The following is an 18550-nucleotide window of genomic DNA, read 5'->3' as shown; positions in this document are numbered from 1 at the left end:
CTACCCACTCCCAAGTACCGCCCCTTGGTACTACCCCCTACCAACTCCCAAGTACGCCCCTTGGTTCCACCACCTACCCACTCCCAAATACCGTCACTTGGTTCCACCCCCTACCCACCTCCAAGTACCATCCTTTGATTCCACCCCCTACCCACCTCCAAGTACCATCCCTTGGTTCCACCCCCTACCCACCTCCAAGTACCCTCCCTTGGTTCCACCCCCTACCCACTCCCAAGTACCGCCCCTTGGTACTACCCCCTACCAACTCCCAAGTACGCCCCTTGGTTCCACCCGCTACCCACTCCCAAGTACCGCCCCTTGGTACTACCCCCTACCAACTCCCAAGTACGCCCCTTGGTTCCACCCGCTACCCACTCCCAAGTACGCCCCTTGGTTCCACCCGCTACCCACTCCCAAGTACTGTCCCTTGGTTCCACCCCCTACCCACCTTCAAGTACCGTCCCTTGGTTCCACCCCCTACCCACCTCAAAATACCATCCCTTTGTTCCACCACATACCCACCTCAAAGTACCATCCCTTGGTTCCACCACCTACCCACTCCCAAATACCGTCACTTGGTTCCACCCCCTACCCACCTCCAAGTACCATCCTTTGATTCCACCCCCTATCCACCTCCAAGTACCATCCCTTGGTTCCACCCCTACCCACCTCCAAGTACCCTCCCTTGGTTCCACCCCCTACCCACTCCCAAGTACCGCCCCTTGGTACTACCCCCTACCAACTTCCAAGTACGCCCCTTGGTTCCACCCGCTACCCACTCCCAAGTACCGCCCCTTGGTACTACCCCCTACCAACTCCCAAGTACGCCCCTTGGTTCCACCCGCTACCCACCTCCAAGTACCGTCCCTTGGTTCCACCCCACCCACCTTCAAGTACCGTCTCTTGGTTCCACCCCCTACCCACCTCCAAGTACCCTCCCTTGGTTCCACCCCCTACCCACTCCCAAATACCGCCCCTTAGTACCACCCCCTACCCACTCCCAAGTACGCCCCTTGGTTCCACTCGCTACCCACTCCCAAGTACCGTCCCTTGGTTCTACCCGCTACCCACCTCCAAGTACCATCCCTTGGTTACACCCCTCACCCACCTCCAAGTACCATCCCTTGGTTACACCCCTTACCCAGCTCCAAGTACCATCCCTTGGTTCCACCCCAAACCCACCTCCAAGTACCGTCTCTTGGTTCCACCCAGTACCCACCTCCAAGTACCGTCTCTTGGTTCCACCCAGTACCCACCTCCAAGTACAGTCCCTTGGTTCCACCCCTTACTCACCTCCAAGTACTATCCCTTGGTTCCACCTCTTACCCACCTCCAAGTAACGTCTCTTGGTTCCACCCAGTACCCACCTCCAAGTACTGTCCCTTGGTTCCACCCCTTACCCACCTCCAAGTACCATCCCTTGGTTCCACCCCTTACCCACCTCCAAGTACAGTCCCTTGGTTCCACCCCTTACCCACCTCCAAGTACAGTCCCTTGGTTCCACCCCTTACCCACCTCCAAGTACAGTCCCTTGGTTCCACCCCCTACCCACTCCCAAGTACCATTCCTTGGTTCCACCCCCTACCCACCTCCAAGTACCGTCCCTTGGTTCCACCCCTTACCCACCTTCAAGTACAGTCCCTTGGTTCCACCCCCTACCCACTCCCAAGTACCATTCCTTGGTTCCACCCCCTACCCACCTCCAAGTACAGTCCCTTGGTTCCACCCCTTACCCACCTCCAAGTACAGTCCCTTGGTTCCACCCCCTACCCACTCCCAAGTACCATTCCTTGGTTCCACCCCCTACCCACCTCCAAGTACAGTCCCTTGGTTCCACCCCTTACCCACCTCCAAGTACAGTCCCTTGGTTTCACCCCCTACCCACCTCCAAGTACCATCCCTTGGTTTCACCCCCTACCCACCTCCAAGTACCATCCCTTGGTTCCACCCCTTACCCACCTTCAAGTACCGTCACTTGGTTTCCACCCCTTACCCACTCCCAAGTACAGTCCCTTGGTTCCACCCCCTACCCTCCTCCCACTACCACCTCTTTAGAGAATACAGAACCAAGTATTATTTTGTGGTGTTAACTAATATGTATGCAACTTGTTAATGTTAGCAAAAAAAGAGCAGTAAAATAGATCCCCTGAGGACAGCGACAATAGACCCAATAGATCCCCCCAGCCACACTAGATCCCCCCAGCAAAAACAGATCCACCCAACAACAATAGATCTCCTCCCAGCAACGATAGACCCCACCCCAGCAACAATATATCCCCACCAGCAATAATAGATCCCCCTAGCATCAAAAGACCCCACCCCAGCAACAATAGATCCCCCAACAACAATAGACCTCTCACACAACAATATACCCCCCAGGAACAATGCCCCCCCTGTTACAAAATACCACCTCAGCAACAATAGACTCCAAGCAGCAACAACAGATTTTCCAGCAGCAAGCAACATTAGACCTCTTCCTCAACAGTAGATCCCTCCCAGCAACAATTGACGCCACAGCAATATAAGACGCCCCTAGCAACAATAGATGCCCATGCAAAAATAGATCCCCACCAATTACAATAGATCCCCCAGCAGACAGCATAATAGACCTTCCAGCATCCCTCTACTATTAGATGCATTTAGTGCTAGAGGCTGTAAACTACGCTCCCCCTTGTTCCCGTTGAGAAAAGCCCTGGTTATGGGCTATACTGCCAATAATGTCAGGCTTCTCTCTCCTACATCTCTAATGTCAGACAAGGGCACTTTGAAGGGCCGCTGAAATAAGCTCAGTTAGACAGTAGAGGGCAGATACAATGTGACCTCCCCAGAAAGGCAGGCAGTGTATTGAGCACTGCAGGGCGCTCCATGGATGTGAAAAGGGGGGCAGATAATGACTGGGACCAATTGTCCGAGCCATCCTTAGACCGCCGTTAGTGCGAGCACCGGCCGTTAGTGCTAAAGCACCACTCATTTTAGCGGCGCTTTAGTGCTGTTTAAGCTGTGTTTTCACGTGGCTTTTCAGGTGCTACCGGAGCGTTTTTAACCCCAAAGAAGGAGTTAAAAATGCCCGCATTTCGGTGCTTCCGAAGTGCTTTTTTAGGTGCTTTGGAAGAGCTGCCCATTCATTACAATTGACAGGGGCGTTTTGGGAGCGCTATTAACAGCGCTCCCAACCTGCCCCAAAGATGCTGCCTGCAGGGCTTTTCCTAATGTCCAGCAAGTGCACCGCCCGGTGTGTAAATTCACACTGAAATGAATGGGAGGCGATTTTCAGGCGCTTTACATTCGCTATTTCTAGAGCTAAAATGCCAGAAAAATACATTTGTTTAGTTAAATTCATTTAATTCGTTTTCGGAATTCGTTTTGTTTATTCAAATTTTTTGAATTCGGAGAACTCGAATAGTTTTGAATTCCAGTTAGATTGCATTTGAATCAAATTTATTCTATTCGAAATTCGAATTTAGGAAGTTGGTATATTCTTTCTATTCCATTCTATTCTATTGTTTTTTCTATTCTTTTCTTTTCTGTTCTATTCTTTTCTTTTTTATTCTATTCTATTCTAATTCAAATGTATTCTATTTGAGTTTTGGAAACATTTATATTGTTATAGTCTTTCTATTTTATTCTATTCTTTTCTATTGTTTATTCTATTCTATCCGATTCTTTTCTATGCTATTATTTTTTTTCTATTCTATTCAAATTTGAATTTATTCTATTCTATTCTATTTTTTTTTCTATTATTTTCTATTTCATTCTTTTTTTCTATTCTATTCTTTTATATTATATTCAAATTCAAATTTACTTTATTTGAAATTCCAATTTCAGAAGATGCTTATATTCTATTTTATTCTATTTTTTATTCTATTCAATTCCATTCCACTCTATTCCCTTATTTATTATTAGTTATTAATTATTATTATTATTATATTTTATTCTGTTATTTTACTGTCTATTCTATTTTGTTCTGTTTTACTCTATTCTTTTCTATTCTATTCTTTTATTTTCTATAAAAAAAAATTCTATTCTTTTATTCTGTATTCTGTTCTGTTTTACTCGATTATATTCTATTCTTTTATTCTCTATGAAAAAAAATTCTATTCTTTTATTTTGTATTCTGTTCTGTTTTACTAGATTATATTCTATACTTTTATTTTCTATTAAAAAAAAATTCTATTCTTTTATTTTGTATTCTGTTCTGTTTTATTCGATTTTATTCTATTCTTTTCTATTCTATTCTTTTCTATTCTATTATATATATATTATATCTATTTATTTTGTATTCTTTTTTTCTCTTCGGAAATTCGGAAAAAAAAGAACTATTCGAATTTGATTCAAAAACTCTAAAAATTTCGTCCAAATTTTGTTTTGCTATTTCCGATTTGTTTAAATTCCTTATTATTGTAATTCGGAAATTCGGATACATCTGAATTTCCGAATAACGAAAAATTTGTCCGAACTTCGATTCGGAACGAAATGAAGCACACGTGTCTTTTATTCTATTCTTTTCTATTCTTTATTCTATTCTTTTCTATTGTATTATTTTATTTTCTATTCTATTCGAATTTGAATTTATGCTATTCGAATTTCGGAAGATAGTTTTATTCTTTCTATTTTATTCTATTCTATTATTTTTTTCTATTCTTTTCTATTTTATTCTTTTTTTTTCTATTCTTTTCTATTCTATTCAAATTCAAATGTATTCTATTTGAAATTAGAATTTCAGAAGATGCTTATGCTTATATTCTATTTTATTCTATTTTTTTATTCTATTCGATTCCATCCTTTTCTATTCCCTTATTTTCTATTCTATTTTATTTTGTTCTTTTACTTTCTATTCTATTTTGTTCTGTTTTACTCTATTCTTTTCTATTCTATTCTTTTATTGTCTATTAAAAAAATTCTATTCTTTTATTTTGTATTCTGTTCTCTTTTACTCGATGATTAAATGCTTGTGTACATTTTAGGGGGTTGAGCGCCACACTTTCTTTTTTTTTTACCCGTGCGTTTGGACGCGTTTTTTCGCATGTTCTGTGCACGATGACACGCGCTTTTCTGCGCAATTCACGGTACGCTTGGCGGTGAACGCAGCCTTATAATAGATCTGTTTTCATAGATGTGCCGTGATTGTGCGGGCCCCTCCCCCTCCTCTGTATTACACACAAGTTTTGCTGGTGAGTAATGCGGGCGGGTCAGCGGTGAATTGTGTGTCCTCGGGGTATGGATTCTACACAGAACCTGTTATGTACACAACACGCTGCCAACAACTGCTGCCAGACCGCCTGCCATTAATAGATGCTTCACACCTGGAAGGAACAGCGCTTCCCCCCCCGGGGGACCTGGTGGGGGCGCCACAAGGAGAGGTCACTAAGATGTACCCGACGTCTGGTGTCAGCTACCCTGGCACCCCGCCAGGTGAAATTATTGCTCAGACGATTGACATCCACAGGGAAACTTCACAGGAAATCACCTAGAACTTTTCATTCTTTTTTTTCCTCTTTACATTTTCCAGCTGCTGCAAACTGACAGTTTTCCAGCAGAGGAAGAAGCGAAACTGTCATCAGATATATTTCCATGTTAAGTGCAGTATGCCGAGTAAGGTGTCAGTGTAACACTTGCAGGTACACCCCCCCCCCCCCCCCCCCGCAATACCTTCATCTGCTTTTGTATCTAGAAGAACGACACCATCTTTGCTCAGGCATCATCCAGCGTCACCATCTAATTACTGTACTGAGATGCTGGCTCATGTAAGTCCTGGTGCCTGTGCAGGCTGTGTCCAGAAATGTCCACTGTGGCTTCTCACCTTGTGGCTGGCTACAAAGTTACAATGAGAGATAGGAGACTGAGGAAATGCTTCCTCCTGCCTGCAGCTGACTGATGGTATCATCCAGCCATGGGTGTTTCACCTGCGGCCCTTAAGCTGTTGCGAAACTACCTGTCCCATGAGGCATTGCAAGGCTGAAAATTACAAGCATGACTCTCAAAGGCAGAGGCATGATGGGACTTGTAGTTCCGCAACAGTTGGAGGGCCACAGGTTGAGCACCCATGATCTAAGCCTAGGAAAAGTCACTAGACTGGAGCTCAAGGGCATTTGTTTTACTGCTTCCCGCCCTCCTTATTGTAGAATGATGACAGGGGCATTTACTCTGATAAGCAGGGCACTGATCATCAGTGCCATGCTTATCAGTGCAGACCAATCAATGTCCATCCGTGCAGCATATCAGTGCCCATCAGTGCTGCCTTATTAGTGCAGCCTCATCAGTGCCCATCAGTGCAGCCTAATCAGTGCCTCTTCATCAGGGCCCATCAGTGCAGCTTATTAGTGCAGCCTCATCATGCCCAGCAGTGCAACCTCATCAGTGCCCTTTAGTGCAGCCTTATCAGTGCCTCTTCATCAGTGCCCATCAGTGCCGCCTCATCAGTGCCCTTCAGTACAGCCTTATCAGTGCCCATCAGTGCCACCTCATCACGTCCAGCAGTGCAAACTCATCAGTGCCTTTTAGTGTAGTCTTATCAGTGCCCATTACTGCCACCTCATCATCAGTGCCCTTTAGTGCAGCCTTATCAGTGCCTCTTCATCACTGCCCATCAGTGCCGCCTCATCAGTGCAACCTCATCAGTGCCCTTCAGTGCAGCCTTATCAGTGCCCATCAGTGCTGCCTCATCACGTCCAGCAGTGCAACCTCATCAGTGCCTATCAGTGCAGCCTTATCAGTGCCCATCACTGCCAGCTCATCAGTGCCCATCACTGCCAGCTCATCAGTGCCCATCAGTGCAGCCTTATCAGTGCTCTTTAGTGCAGCCTTATCAGTGCATCTTCATCAGTGCCCATCAATCCCGCCTCATCAGTGCAACCTCATCAGTGCCCTTTATTGCAGCCTTATCAGTGCCCATCAATGCCGCCTCATCAGTACAAACTTATCAGTACCCTTCAGTGCAGCCTTATCAGTGCCCATCAGTGCCGCCTCATCACGTCCAGCAGTGCAACCTCATCAGTGCCCTTTAGTGCAGCCTTATCAGTGCCCTTTAGTGCAGCCTTATCAGTGCCCATCACTGCCACCTCATCAGTGCCCTTCAGTGCAGCCTTATCAGTGCCCAGTAAGGGAAAAAAGACAATAGAGGTAGGGCGATAAGCGGTCAATTTCCAGACATCCACGTTGAAAAACAAAAATAGTAAAATAGTATCATTTATTCATAGAATAATACACAAGGACACATACATATATGTACAAATAGAAACAATAGATCCCTAAGGGATCATGATAGTATAGCAAGTAAATGTAAACAAGCAATCAAGGCCGACATGTTTCGCAGTCAGTTAGACATATCTGCTTCTTCAAGGCTAAATTGCTTCTTGCTTAAATCATAAACAGGTCTATATATATAATACATGTGAGTGTGGAAGGAAAACTGGAGGGGGGAAGAGGAAGAGAGGAAATGGGGGGCGAGGGAAGAAAAAAAAAGGGGGTGGGGACAAAGGTAGAGATAAAGAACAAAAAAATACCTCATAGATCATCTGAGGTGTCTGGATTGAGGGGAGACCAAAAAGAAATACCCCAGCAGTATAAAGCATGCGTCAAGGAGCACGTCACGGTCATCGCTCGCCAGAGAGTCACCAAAAGCGTTTGTACCAGGCTTTACTCTATCCAAAATGTCAAAAAAAGTTTTGCCTTCACACCGCTGCGACCCCCTTGTCATGCGATTTCAGGTGAGACTATGCAGTGCGACCTTCATGCGACTTAAGAGTCTAGGGGATTCAAGTCACATCGAAGTCGCATCAAAGTCCTGCAGAAACCTTTTTTAAAAGTCTCTGCGACTTGAGTCGCCATTGGCTGGAATGGCGGCCGTTGAAATGAATGTGTTTTCACTTGTCAAGCCACTCATAGGGTTTGATTTATTAAAACTGCAAAATCTGGTGCAGCTGCGCATGGAAGCCAATCAGCTTCTAACTTCAGATTGTTCGATGACACTTTTGACAAAAAAATCTGGAAGCTGATTGGTTTCTATGGAGAGCTGCACCAGATTTTGCTCTCTCCATTTTTAGTAAATCAGCCCCCATAGAGTCACAAGTTGCATGCCAAGTCACACCAGTTTAAACCCAGGGCTAAAGAGGTCCTGTCATCTGCCTAATGCTATCACACAGGGGGCTTGTAAATTTAAATAATTAAAAGCGTTCAAAAAAATAAAATAAAATCTGATTAAATAAATAAAAATAATAGTAAAAAAAAAAAAAATATATAAAAGCATCCCCGTGACCCCATGCATACACCCAAATGCAAACGCACACATAGGGCACGCACATGGATGTAAACAGCGATTGCGCCACACATGGGAGATATCGTAACGAACGGCAGAGTGAGAGCAATAATTCATGAGTGTAAATAATTTCAAAATTGCCTTGAAAGACAAGTGGTTAAGAGGGAATATATTCGTTTGGGGGGGGGGGGTCAAGGCTTCAGAAGCCTAATAATGCCCCTGGGTTTTAGGAATTCAGATAGTATTTTTATTTTATTAATACTCATTTTTTAAATGCAATTTTTTTTTTTTTTGGGGGGGGGGGTTGCCACCTTTTCTTCAAGCCAGCACGCAGCAAAATTATTTTTTAAGGGGGAACGCTGTGTAAAGGGAAACTCTGATGTAAGGGGGTTTCTGCTCACCAAATCTTCCACTTACTGTACATCAGAGTTCCCAGCATTCCACCTTAAATCAGGATTCCCAAAGCCTCCCTTACGTCAGAGTCCACAGGGCTCCCCTTACCTTGGTGTACTCACTCGCTCGGGGGCAGGAGAGAGCGAAGGGAGGGGGAGGAGACTTCTGTCACAGACATTGGATGGTGAGCTCACTCACCTAAGGATGGAGACTCAGACATCAACACTTTTCATCACCAAAGTATCTGCCGGGTGCTGAGCTTCAAATTTCCAGCCCACACGTCCCTTTCCTGAGGCACAGAGCGCCCCCAGGGATTGGAGTGAGGGTGGGCAGGCAGAGGGGTAGGGGTGGGAGGAGAAGGAGTAGATCAAGGCCCTCTCTCCTCTCTTGTCCGTCTATGGGGACGGGGCCGTGTGCACACCTATGCAGTCGGCAGTTGTGGTACAGTAGTACCTTGGATTATGAGCATAGTTCGCTCCAGAAGCATGCTTGTAATCCAAAGCACTCGTATATCAAATCGAGTTTCCCCATAGGAGTCAATAGAAACCATAGGCGTGCACAGCCCATTGCATTAGGGTGTGCACCCCAAAGCTCAAACACATATGCATGTGTGTGCATGTGTATATATACTGAAGGTGTCAGTAGGGCAATAGATGGTGTCAGTAGGGCAGTGGACGGAGTCAGTAGTTTTTATTTTTATTATTTTATTTATTATTTTTTACAGTTTTATTATTTTTATTTTACTATTTTTTTAGAAGCCCCGTTAGGGGGCCTTGGTGAAATGTCAGGGGTCTAAATGGGGAATCTGCGCCACATGGGGTGATTAGGCTGTGCCCAGGCACACCTGGCACACCCTGTGCGCACGCCTATAATGGAAACTCAGATAATTAGTTCCACAGTGACTGCTGGTGTATGCAGTACCGCATGTAGCCAGAGGTGCGGGGGCGCCGGTGTATGCAGTACTGCAGGGATATGCAATTAGCGGACCTCCAGCTGTTGCAAAACTACAAGTCCCATCATGCCTCTGCCTCTGGGTGTCATGCTTGTGGCTGTCAGAGTCTTGCTATGCCTCATGAGCCTTGTAGTTCGGCAACAGCTGGAGGTCCGCTAATTCCATATCCCTGTAATACTGTATGTGGGGGGCACCAGTGTATGCAGTACCACATGTAGCCAGAGGTGCGGGGTCACCAGTGTATGCAGTACCGTATGTAGCCAGAGGTGCGGGGGCACCGGTGTATGCAGTACCGCATGTAGCCAGAGGTGCGGGGGCACCAGTGTATGCAGTACCGCATGTAGCCAGAGGTGCGGGGTCACCGGTGTATGCAGTACCGTATGTAGCCAGAGGTGCGGGGGCACCGGTGTATGCAGTACCGCATGTAGCCAGAGGTGCGGGGGCACCAGTGTATGCAGTACCGCATGTAGCCAGAGGTGCGGGGTCGCCGGTGTATGCAGTACCGCATGTAGCCAGAGGTGCGGGGTCACCGGTGTATGCAGTACCGTATGTAGCCAGAGGTGCGGGGGCACCAGTGTATGCAGTACCGCATGTAGCCAGAGGTGCGGGGTCGCCGGTGTATGCAGTACCGCATGTAGCCAGAGGTGCGGGGGCGCCGGCGTATGCAGTACCGCATGTAGCCAGAGGTGCGGGGGCGCCGTTGTATGCAGTACCGCATGTAGCCAGAGGTGCGGGGGCGCTGGTGTATGCAGTACCGCATGTAGCCAGAGGTGCGGGGGCGCCGGCGTATGCAGTACCGCATGTAGCCAGAGGTGCGGGGGCGCCGTTGTATGCAGTACCGCATGTAGCCAGAGGTGCGGGGGCGCCGGTGTATGCAGTACCGCATGTAGCCAGAGGTGCGGGGGCGCCGTTGTATGCAGTACCGCATGTAGCCAGAGGTGCGGGGGCGCCGGTGTATGCAGTACCGCATGTAGCCAGAGGTGCGGGGGCGCCGTTGTATGCAGTACCGCATGTAGCCAGAGGTGCGGGGGCGCTGGTGTATGCAGTACCGCATGTAGCCAGAGGTGCGGGGGCGCCGGTGTATGCAGTACCGCATGTAGCCAGAGGTGCGGGGGCGCCGGTGTATGCAGTACCGCATGTAGCCAGAGGTGCGGGGGCGCTGGTGTATGCAGTACCGCATGTAGCCAGAGGTGCGGGGGCGCCGGAGACGCTTGGAGACACTTGGGAACCGGTCAGGAACCGAATGTTTCCGAGCATCTCCAAATGTCTCCAAGTGTCTCTGAGCGTCTTCAAATGTCTCCGAGTGTCTCTGAGCGACACCGAGTGTCTCCAAACGACACCAGTGCCACTGCACCTCTGGCCACATGCGGTACTACACACCCCAGCGGCTTGAATCCTGCTCGTCTTGCGAGGCAACGCTCGCAAATCGAGTCAGGTTTTTTTTTTTTTAAATATCCCGTATTGCGAAAACGCTCGTAAACCACGTAAAATACGAGATTTTACTGTGCTTGGTTACTTGGGGAGCCACAGTCCATTCTGAATATTGTGTCCGGGTTTCAAGCGGTCTGAAACACGCGAATAAAAATCCGGAGCCGTCCGGGTGAATCCCGGACAGGTGGCAACCCTAAAAATGAACCAATCGCCGCGCTCCTCGCCAAACAGTCTTACAAGTTTGGTTATTGTACAGGTTCTCTTTGCCTGTTGAATTTGACTTTTGTGAATAATGTGTTAAAAATGTGCAGGAAAATCTCTAACTTTAATTAAATCAGTATTAATAATCGTTTTCTCACTTTGAAATGTCACGTTCAGCATGTGTTATGTACTTTCTGCAGCTTGATGCCTCGGGGGCTCCTTATGTCGGAGTCTGCAGCTCTGCTGCAATGTACTAAGTGACAGCTCGGCATCTACAGAGACAGCCAGGGGAAGGTGAACCTCCAGGATCCGACCGAGTGGGCGGCTGCACCCAGGTTCTAATTTTTCTTTTCTTTCCCCGTCGTGTTTGATTGTTAGAATGGGAATCCTACACAAAGTGAGTTTTGTTGCTGATTTTGTGAAAGGACATTGGCCTGTAATGAGGCCGGGTTATATGTAAGTTATGTTCAGCTCTTTTTTTTTTCGTACGAAGGGTGAAGATCTGGTTTTGTTTATGCTGTTATCTGTCACAGAAGCCCGGTTTGACAACGTACACTATTTCACCAAAAGTATTGGGACGCCTGCCTTTACATGAACTTTAATGGCATCCCAGTCTTAGTCCGTAGGGTTCAATATTGAGTTGGCCCACCCTTTGCAGCTATAACAGCTTCAACTCTTCTGGGAAGGCTGTCCACAAGGTTTAGGAGTGTGTCTATGGGAATGTTGGACCATTCTTCCAGAAGAGCATTTATGAGGTCAGGCACTGATGTTGGACAAGAAGACCTGGCTCGCAGTCTCCACGCTAAGGCCCCATACACACTATTAGATTTTCTGCAGATTTTTGTCTTCAGGTTTACCAAAACCATATAATATGAGGTCAAACCTTAAGAGTTTCAAATTGTATGCGCTCAGGCAGGCCCTCCCTTGTACCACGTGGTTTTGGTAAATCTGAAGACAAAAATCTGCAGAAAATCCAACAGTGTGTATGGGGTCTAATTCATCCCAAAGGTGTTCTATCGGTTTGATTTCAGGACTCTGTGTAGGCCAGTCAAGTTCCTCCACCCCAAACTGGCTCATCCATGTCTTTATGGACCTTGCTTTGTGCACTGGTGTGCAGTCATGTTGGAACAGGAAGGGACCATCCCCAAACTGTTCCCACAAAGTTGGGAGCGTGAAATTGTACAAAATATCTTGGTATGCTGACGCCTTAAAGCGGAAGTAAACCCATCAATTTACCAGTTTCAAAAAACAGTTTAATTTCTGGCACGTGCCAGAAATGTAACACTCCCATTGGTTGGGCTCCCAACCAAACCATCCAATGGCTGGTGTCATAACTGATCACTTGTGTAGCATCATGGTAGTTGTAGATTAAACAGAGGCAAAGATGGCAGCTTCCTTGGCTGAAAACGATAGGGGGGGGGGTAACTTACACTCTAACAGTTCCCTTCACTGGAACTAAGGGGCCAAGCCCAACCCCTGAAAAACAACCCCACACCATAATCCCCCCCTCCACCAAATGATTTGGACCAGAGCACAAAGCAAGGTCCATTAAGACATGGATGAGTGAGTTTGGGGTGGAGGAAAATTGACTGACCTCAACCCTATAGAACACCTTTGGGATGAATTAGAGCGGAGACTGATCCAGGCCTTCACGTCCAACATCAGTGCCTGACCTCACAAATGTGTTTCTGGAAGAATGGTCAAACATTCCCATAGACACCCTCCTAAACCTTGTGGACGGCCTTCCCAGAAGAGTTGAAGCTGTTATAGCTGCAAAGGGTGGGCCAACTCAATATTGAACCCTACGGACTAAGACTGGGATGCCATTAAAGTTCACGTGCGTGTAAAGGCAGGTGTCCCAATACTTTTGGTAATATAGCGTAGCTTATTAGCACCTTCTCTATGAAAGTCTGCAATAACACCAAATTTCTGCATTTTAGGAGGTCAACTGCACCTGTCAGTGAATTCTGAATGATCTCAGAAGCATCTCTAACTGATGCCATCGGCACAAGCCCGAAGCTTGTCCACACAGGTCCTACAACGTCCTGACCAGTCCCCCTTCTTCGGCACCACCACTGGAAAATGCCGCGAAACGCACAGCGGCTCCCTCTGACTCTGGGGACTTTCTATGGTTCAAGTGACCAGGGAAAAGTGTAACACGGTACCCGCTCAGGTTCCTATAAATTATGTTGTAGAATAAGTACGAACACGCCGAGAATTCTCCCGGCATAAATTATCTAAAGCTTCCTGAGAAGGTGCTGGGTAAAGGGATAGCGCAGATCCCGGGCCTACCAGCTGCCGGCGGGTTCCTGTTACAGCTCCTCTCCCGCCGTCTCATCAACGTTTAATGACCTGTGTGGTGTCCGTTTTCCTTTCTCCACTCCCCGGCACGAGCCGCCGTGTGCTGCAGAGACCAGCGGGAATAGATCAGAGTGATTGGCTGATACTAAATGCGAGCAAACAAAACATTTCATTTTTTTTAACCAGTTTGACTCTAGAGCGATTTTTATTCAGTTTTGCACACGTAAAAAAAAAAAAAAAACCTTAATTTTTGGTAATAACATTACTCAAACCCCCCAGAAAGTTAAATATTTTCTGAAAGCAGAGGCCCTGTAGAATAAAAAACATGGTAGTTGTACATTTTTATGTCACGTGATATTTGTGAAACTGTTTATTAAACACAAATTTTCAGGAAAAATATAATAAGATGGATTTTTAGTGAAACACAGACACACAATATAATACCCATTTTTTTGGTAAAATATAAAAGATCGGGTTGGGTCGAGTAAATAGATACCAAACATACCAAGTCTTAAAATTGCATGCACCCGTGATATTGCAAAAAACTACCCAAAAATCTCCAGAGGTTGATGCTTTAAAAGCCTTTACAGCTCATCATTTTAGAGTTAAAGTGATATTGAAGGCTTGGTTTCTTCTATTTTTTTTAATTATTATTATTATACAGGATTTATATAGGGCCAACAGTTTATGCAGCGCTTTACAATATAAAAGGGAGACAATACAGTTATAATACAATAAGATACAAGAGGATTAATGCCGCGTACACACGGTCGGACTTTTTGGCTACAAAAGTCCGACAGCCTGTCCGACAGACTTTCGACGGACTTTTGGCGGACTTGCGGCAGACTTTCTTACGAACGGACTTGCCTACATACGATCACACAAAAGTCCGACGGATTCGTACGTGATGACGTACACCGGACTAAAATAAGGAAGTTGATAGCCAGTAGCCAATAGCTGCCCTAGCGTGGGTTTTTGTCAGTCGGACTACCATACAGACGAGCGGATTTCTGGGTCCGGCGTAGTTACGATGTAAAGATTTGAAGCATGTTTCAAATCTAAAGTCCGTCAGATTTGCGGCTGGAAAAGTCCGTTGAAAGTCCGGGGAAGCCCACACACGATTGGATTGTCAGCCAGCTTTAGTCCGTCGGGGTCCGTCGGACTTTTGTAGACGAAAAGTCCGACCGTGTGTACGTGGCATAAGAGGGCCCTGCACAGAAGAGCTTACAATCTAATAGCCATAACAAACACGTTATACTTACCTGCTCTGTGCAGTGGTTTTGCACAGAGTACCCCCGATCTGCCTCTTCTCGGGTCCCCCGCCGGCTCTCCTGGATCCTCTATCCTGCCAAGTGCCCCCAGAGCAAGCTGGCGGCACCCAAAGCAGACTTGCTCTCGAGCCGCTGCTTTGTGTGTCCATTCACACACAGAGTCGTGGCCCAGCTAGGGTTGCCACCTTTTCTTCCAGCCAAACCCGAACACTTTAGCGGCCTGGCACACCCTTGGGTGCCCCAAGGAGAGAGGTAATGCAGTGCGCATAGCGTGCCTCAGCAAACAGTTTGTGCGGCTAAATTTCTCTTGCTGACATCATCTGCCCCCCCCAGTGATGCCAAACCTGCCCCCAGACAGCCGCCCACAGCTCCTGGATGGCAACAGATTTGTGTGTGACTATCTTGGTTACTTGGGGAGCCACAGCCCAGGTCTGAATAATGTGTCCGGGGTTTCAGTCTGCCTGAAACCCGGACACATAATTCTAAACCCGGGCTGTCCTAGGCTCAGCCCTGCCCCCTTTCACTCCATGGCGGCTGCTGCTGTCTCAGCAGTGTGGCCAGTGGGGCACACAATGCCCCGTTGTTGGTTTTAATGGAAGGAATAGTGCCCCATCAAAGTCCTAAGTGGGAGGAATAGTGCCCCATCATTGGTGTCAGTGGAAGGAATGGCATCCCATCACTGGTGTTGGAGGAGAAATGCCCCAAGGGCCAGATAAAGGCAGGCAAAGGGCCACATCCGGCCCTCGAGACACAGTTTGGAGACCACTACCCTAGTCCATCTTGGAAGCGAGTAAGAGAGGGTGGCTAGGTTCTATCATACAGTGGGACCATGGAGAACAACGTAGGCACCCTCTAACAGGAAGTCAGATCACAGCAGCCAAAAAATAAAGGAATTTGGAGATGTGGAGTAGGCTGAGAGCAATAAAAGAGAAGGTGTAGAACCCTGGCATGTTTGTTTTTGAGGAGCTTCAGCACACAAATATTTGACACAAATAGCTTGGGGCTCCTTTCACATGGGTGGTCTGATCAGGTCCACCTGTCGGTTTTTCACAGCAGACCTGATTAGAAGTTCCGTGGAAGTCTATGGCAGGCGAATGTAAAGGGGCATGCACCCATGTACATTCAATTACCTCCAGGATCATCATGGTCTGGAAAAAAATGTAGAAGGTGTTCGTCCTTTTCCATTTTTTTTTTTTTTTACCCAAATATGATGGATCACGGGAAGTTTGATATAAACGGACACAAGTCTATTTACATCAGGCCACCCATAGATCTAATATGGGTCTGGAAAGCTCCTGCAGCAAAAAAATGAATGGACATGGATGTCACAAAAGTGACATTGGTTCCGTTCTTCTCAGATTCAGCCAGGAACTTGTTCATGGATCTCCTGGTGATCAGAACAGACATGGCCCATGTGATAGGGGCTGCTGGGTATACTGAAAAATATATTTTACACCAAAAAATATTATATGGCATGGCAGCCGCTACCTGAAAGTAACAAAAATTGAAAACCGTCGACAGAACTTTACCAATCCAACATATAACATGTTCTGGTGTGTTTGGTTCTTTTAGAACTTTCTTGGATGTATGGGCAAACAAAGAGCAAAGAGGGAGTAGGGGGACAGAGGCAGAGAGATAGGAGGGGGACAAGAGACTCTATAATGGAGCACAGCAGAGGGACAGGGGGGATAGAGGAGGGATTGGAGGGGGGCAGTAGTGGACTGGCAAAGGGCAGTTTAGGGATAGGAGGGGGGCAGCCCACCATTATGTCACAGCTGAGGCCAGCTGTTCCTCGGCCTCTTCTGATCCTGACAACCAGGTAGACAAGGTCAAGTGCCAGCTGAATATCCAGCCTCAGGGTGACCTCCAGCACGTGCCAGACGCAGGGGGTCACACCAGCTGATGTGCCTGGGGGCTGAGCTGACACTTAACCCTTCCTAGCTGAGAATGTGCAGCAAAGGATCCAGCAGGACACAGACAGACGGAAGAACAATGGTAGAATCAGATAACTAACAAATGTGCACACATTGTCTGAAAGGTATACAGTATGTACTATGGTTATGTCTGTGTAGGGGTCCTAATCAATTCATTTATAACATTTAAAAAAAATTATATATTTAAGTAAATAATTTAAGTTTTCCATTTCATACAGAAAAAAAGAGAACCTGTCCACTTGCTCCCGCCAAGAGAGGGACATGTGGACTGGTCTCTGCCTTCCCGCTTCTTCTCTATCCTGTCTGCTCCATCCCTGTCCTCTCTGTTCTCTCTCTGTCCTCTTTGCTCTTTCCCACTCCATCTCTGCCCCCCCCCCCCCCTACTTCTCTGTCCTCTCTGCTCTTTCTCTCTGCATCTCTGTCCTCCCTGCTCCATCCCTAGCCTATATGCCTTTTTTCTCTGTGGGTTTGTTCTTCCTGCTCCTTCTTTCTATATCTGTCCTCTCTGCTCCATCTCTATCCTCTTTGCTCCTTCTCTGACGTCCCTGTCCCATCTTTGTCCTTCCTGCTCCATTCATGTCCACTCTGTTCTTCTCTGATCTCCTTGCTTCTTCTCTCTCCATCTCTGTCCCCCTCATTGCCTCATCTCTGTCTTCTTTGCTCCATCTCTGTCCCTTCTTTGTTCTCTTTGCTCCTTCTCTGCCCTCTCTGCTCCATCTCTGTCCTCGCTTCCCATTTCCATCCTTCCTGCTCCTTCTCTGCCCTCCCTGCTCTCTCTTTCTCTGCCCTATCTGTCCTCTCTGCTCCTTCTCTGTCCTCTCAGCTCCTTCTCCATCCTCTCTGCTCCTTCTCTTTCCTCTCTGCTCCTTCTCTTTCCTCCCTGCTCCTTCTCTGTTCTCCTTTCCCATCTCTACCCTCCCTGCTCCTTCTCCGTCCTCCCTGCTTCTTCTCTGTCCTCCCTGCTCTCTCTCTCTCTCTGCCTTATCTGTCCTCTCTGCTCCTTCTCTGTCCTCTCTCTCTGTCCTCCCTGCTCTATTTCTTTCCTCTCTGCTCTTTTTTTTCCTTCATGCTTGTACTTGACCCTCTCTGCTCCATCTCTGTCCTCTCTTCCCATTTCCATTCTTCCTACTGCTTCTCTGCTCTTCCTGCTCTCTCTCTCTGCTCCTTCTCTGCCCTCTCTCCCCATCCCCCTGCTCCTTCTCTGCCCTCCCTGCTCTCTCTCTCTCTGTCCTCTCTGCTGCTTCGCTGTCCTCTCTGTTCTTTCTCTGTCCTATCTGCTCCTTCTCTGCCCTCCCTGCTATCTACCTGCTCTCTCTTTCTGTTCTCTCTGCTCCTTCTCTGCCCTCCCTTCTATCTCCCTGCTCTCTTTCTCTGTCCTCCCTGCTCCTTCTCTGTCCTTCCTGCTCCTTTTCTGTCCTTCCTGCTCCTTCTCTGCCCCCTTTTTTCTGTCCCTGCTCCTTCTGTATCCTCTCTGCTCTTTCTCTGTGTTCTCTGCTTACTCTCTATCCTCTCTGCTTCTTCTCTGCCTCACTGCTTCATATCTATCCTCCCTGCTCCTTCCCTGTCCTCCCTTCCCATCTCTATCCTCCCTGCTCCTTCCCTGTCCTCCCTTCCTATCTCCATCCTCTCTGCTCCTTCTCTGTCCTCCCTGCTCCTTCTCTGTCCTTCCTGCACCTTCTCTGTCCTACCTTCCCATATCTACCCTCCCTGCTCCTTTTCTGTCCTCCCTTCCCATCTCTACCCTCCCTGCTCCTTTTCTGTCCTCCCTGCTCCTTCTCCATCCTCCCTGCTCCTTCTCCATCCTCCCTGCTTC

The 18550-nt window shown here is 47.3% G+C and overlaps 1 protein-coding gene across 3 annotated transcripts in view; it reads left to right on the top strand.

Moving 5' to 3' along the window:
• Positions 1–18550, top strand: part of DLK2 (delta like non-canonical Notch ligand 2) — a 57594-nt gene that overhangs the window by 4910 nt on the left and 34134 nt on the right. The window contains exon 2 of one of the 3 annotated variants that reach the window (XM_073628670.1): positions 11432–11566. The exons of the other annotated variants lie outside the window; for them this stretch is intronic. The gene's annotated coding sequence lies outside the window, so the exon portion shown is untranslated. The remainder of the gene's footprint in view (positions 1–11431; positions 11567–18550) is intronic. 3 annotated transcript variants of the gene reach the window in all.

This window comes from Aquarana catesbeiana, linkage group LG04 (genome assembly GCF_042186555.1).
Source record: "Aquarana catesbeiana isolate 2022-GZ linkage group LG04, ASM4218655v1, whole genome shotgun sequence".
Lineage (NCBI taxonomy): Eukaryota > Metazoa > Chordata > Amphibia > Anura > Ranidae > Aquarana > Aquarana catesbeiana.
The sequence above is the reverse complement of the archived record's forward strand: the minus strand, read 5'-3'. Positions and strand labels throughout refer to the sequence as shown.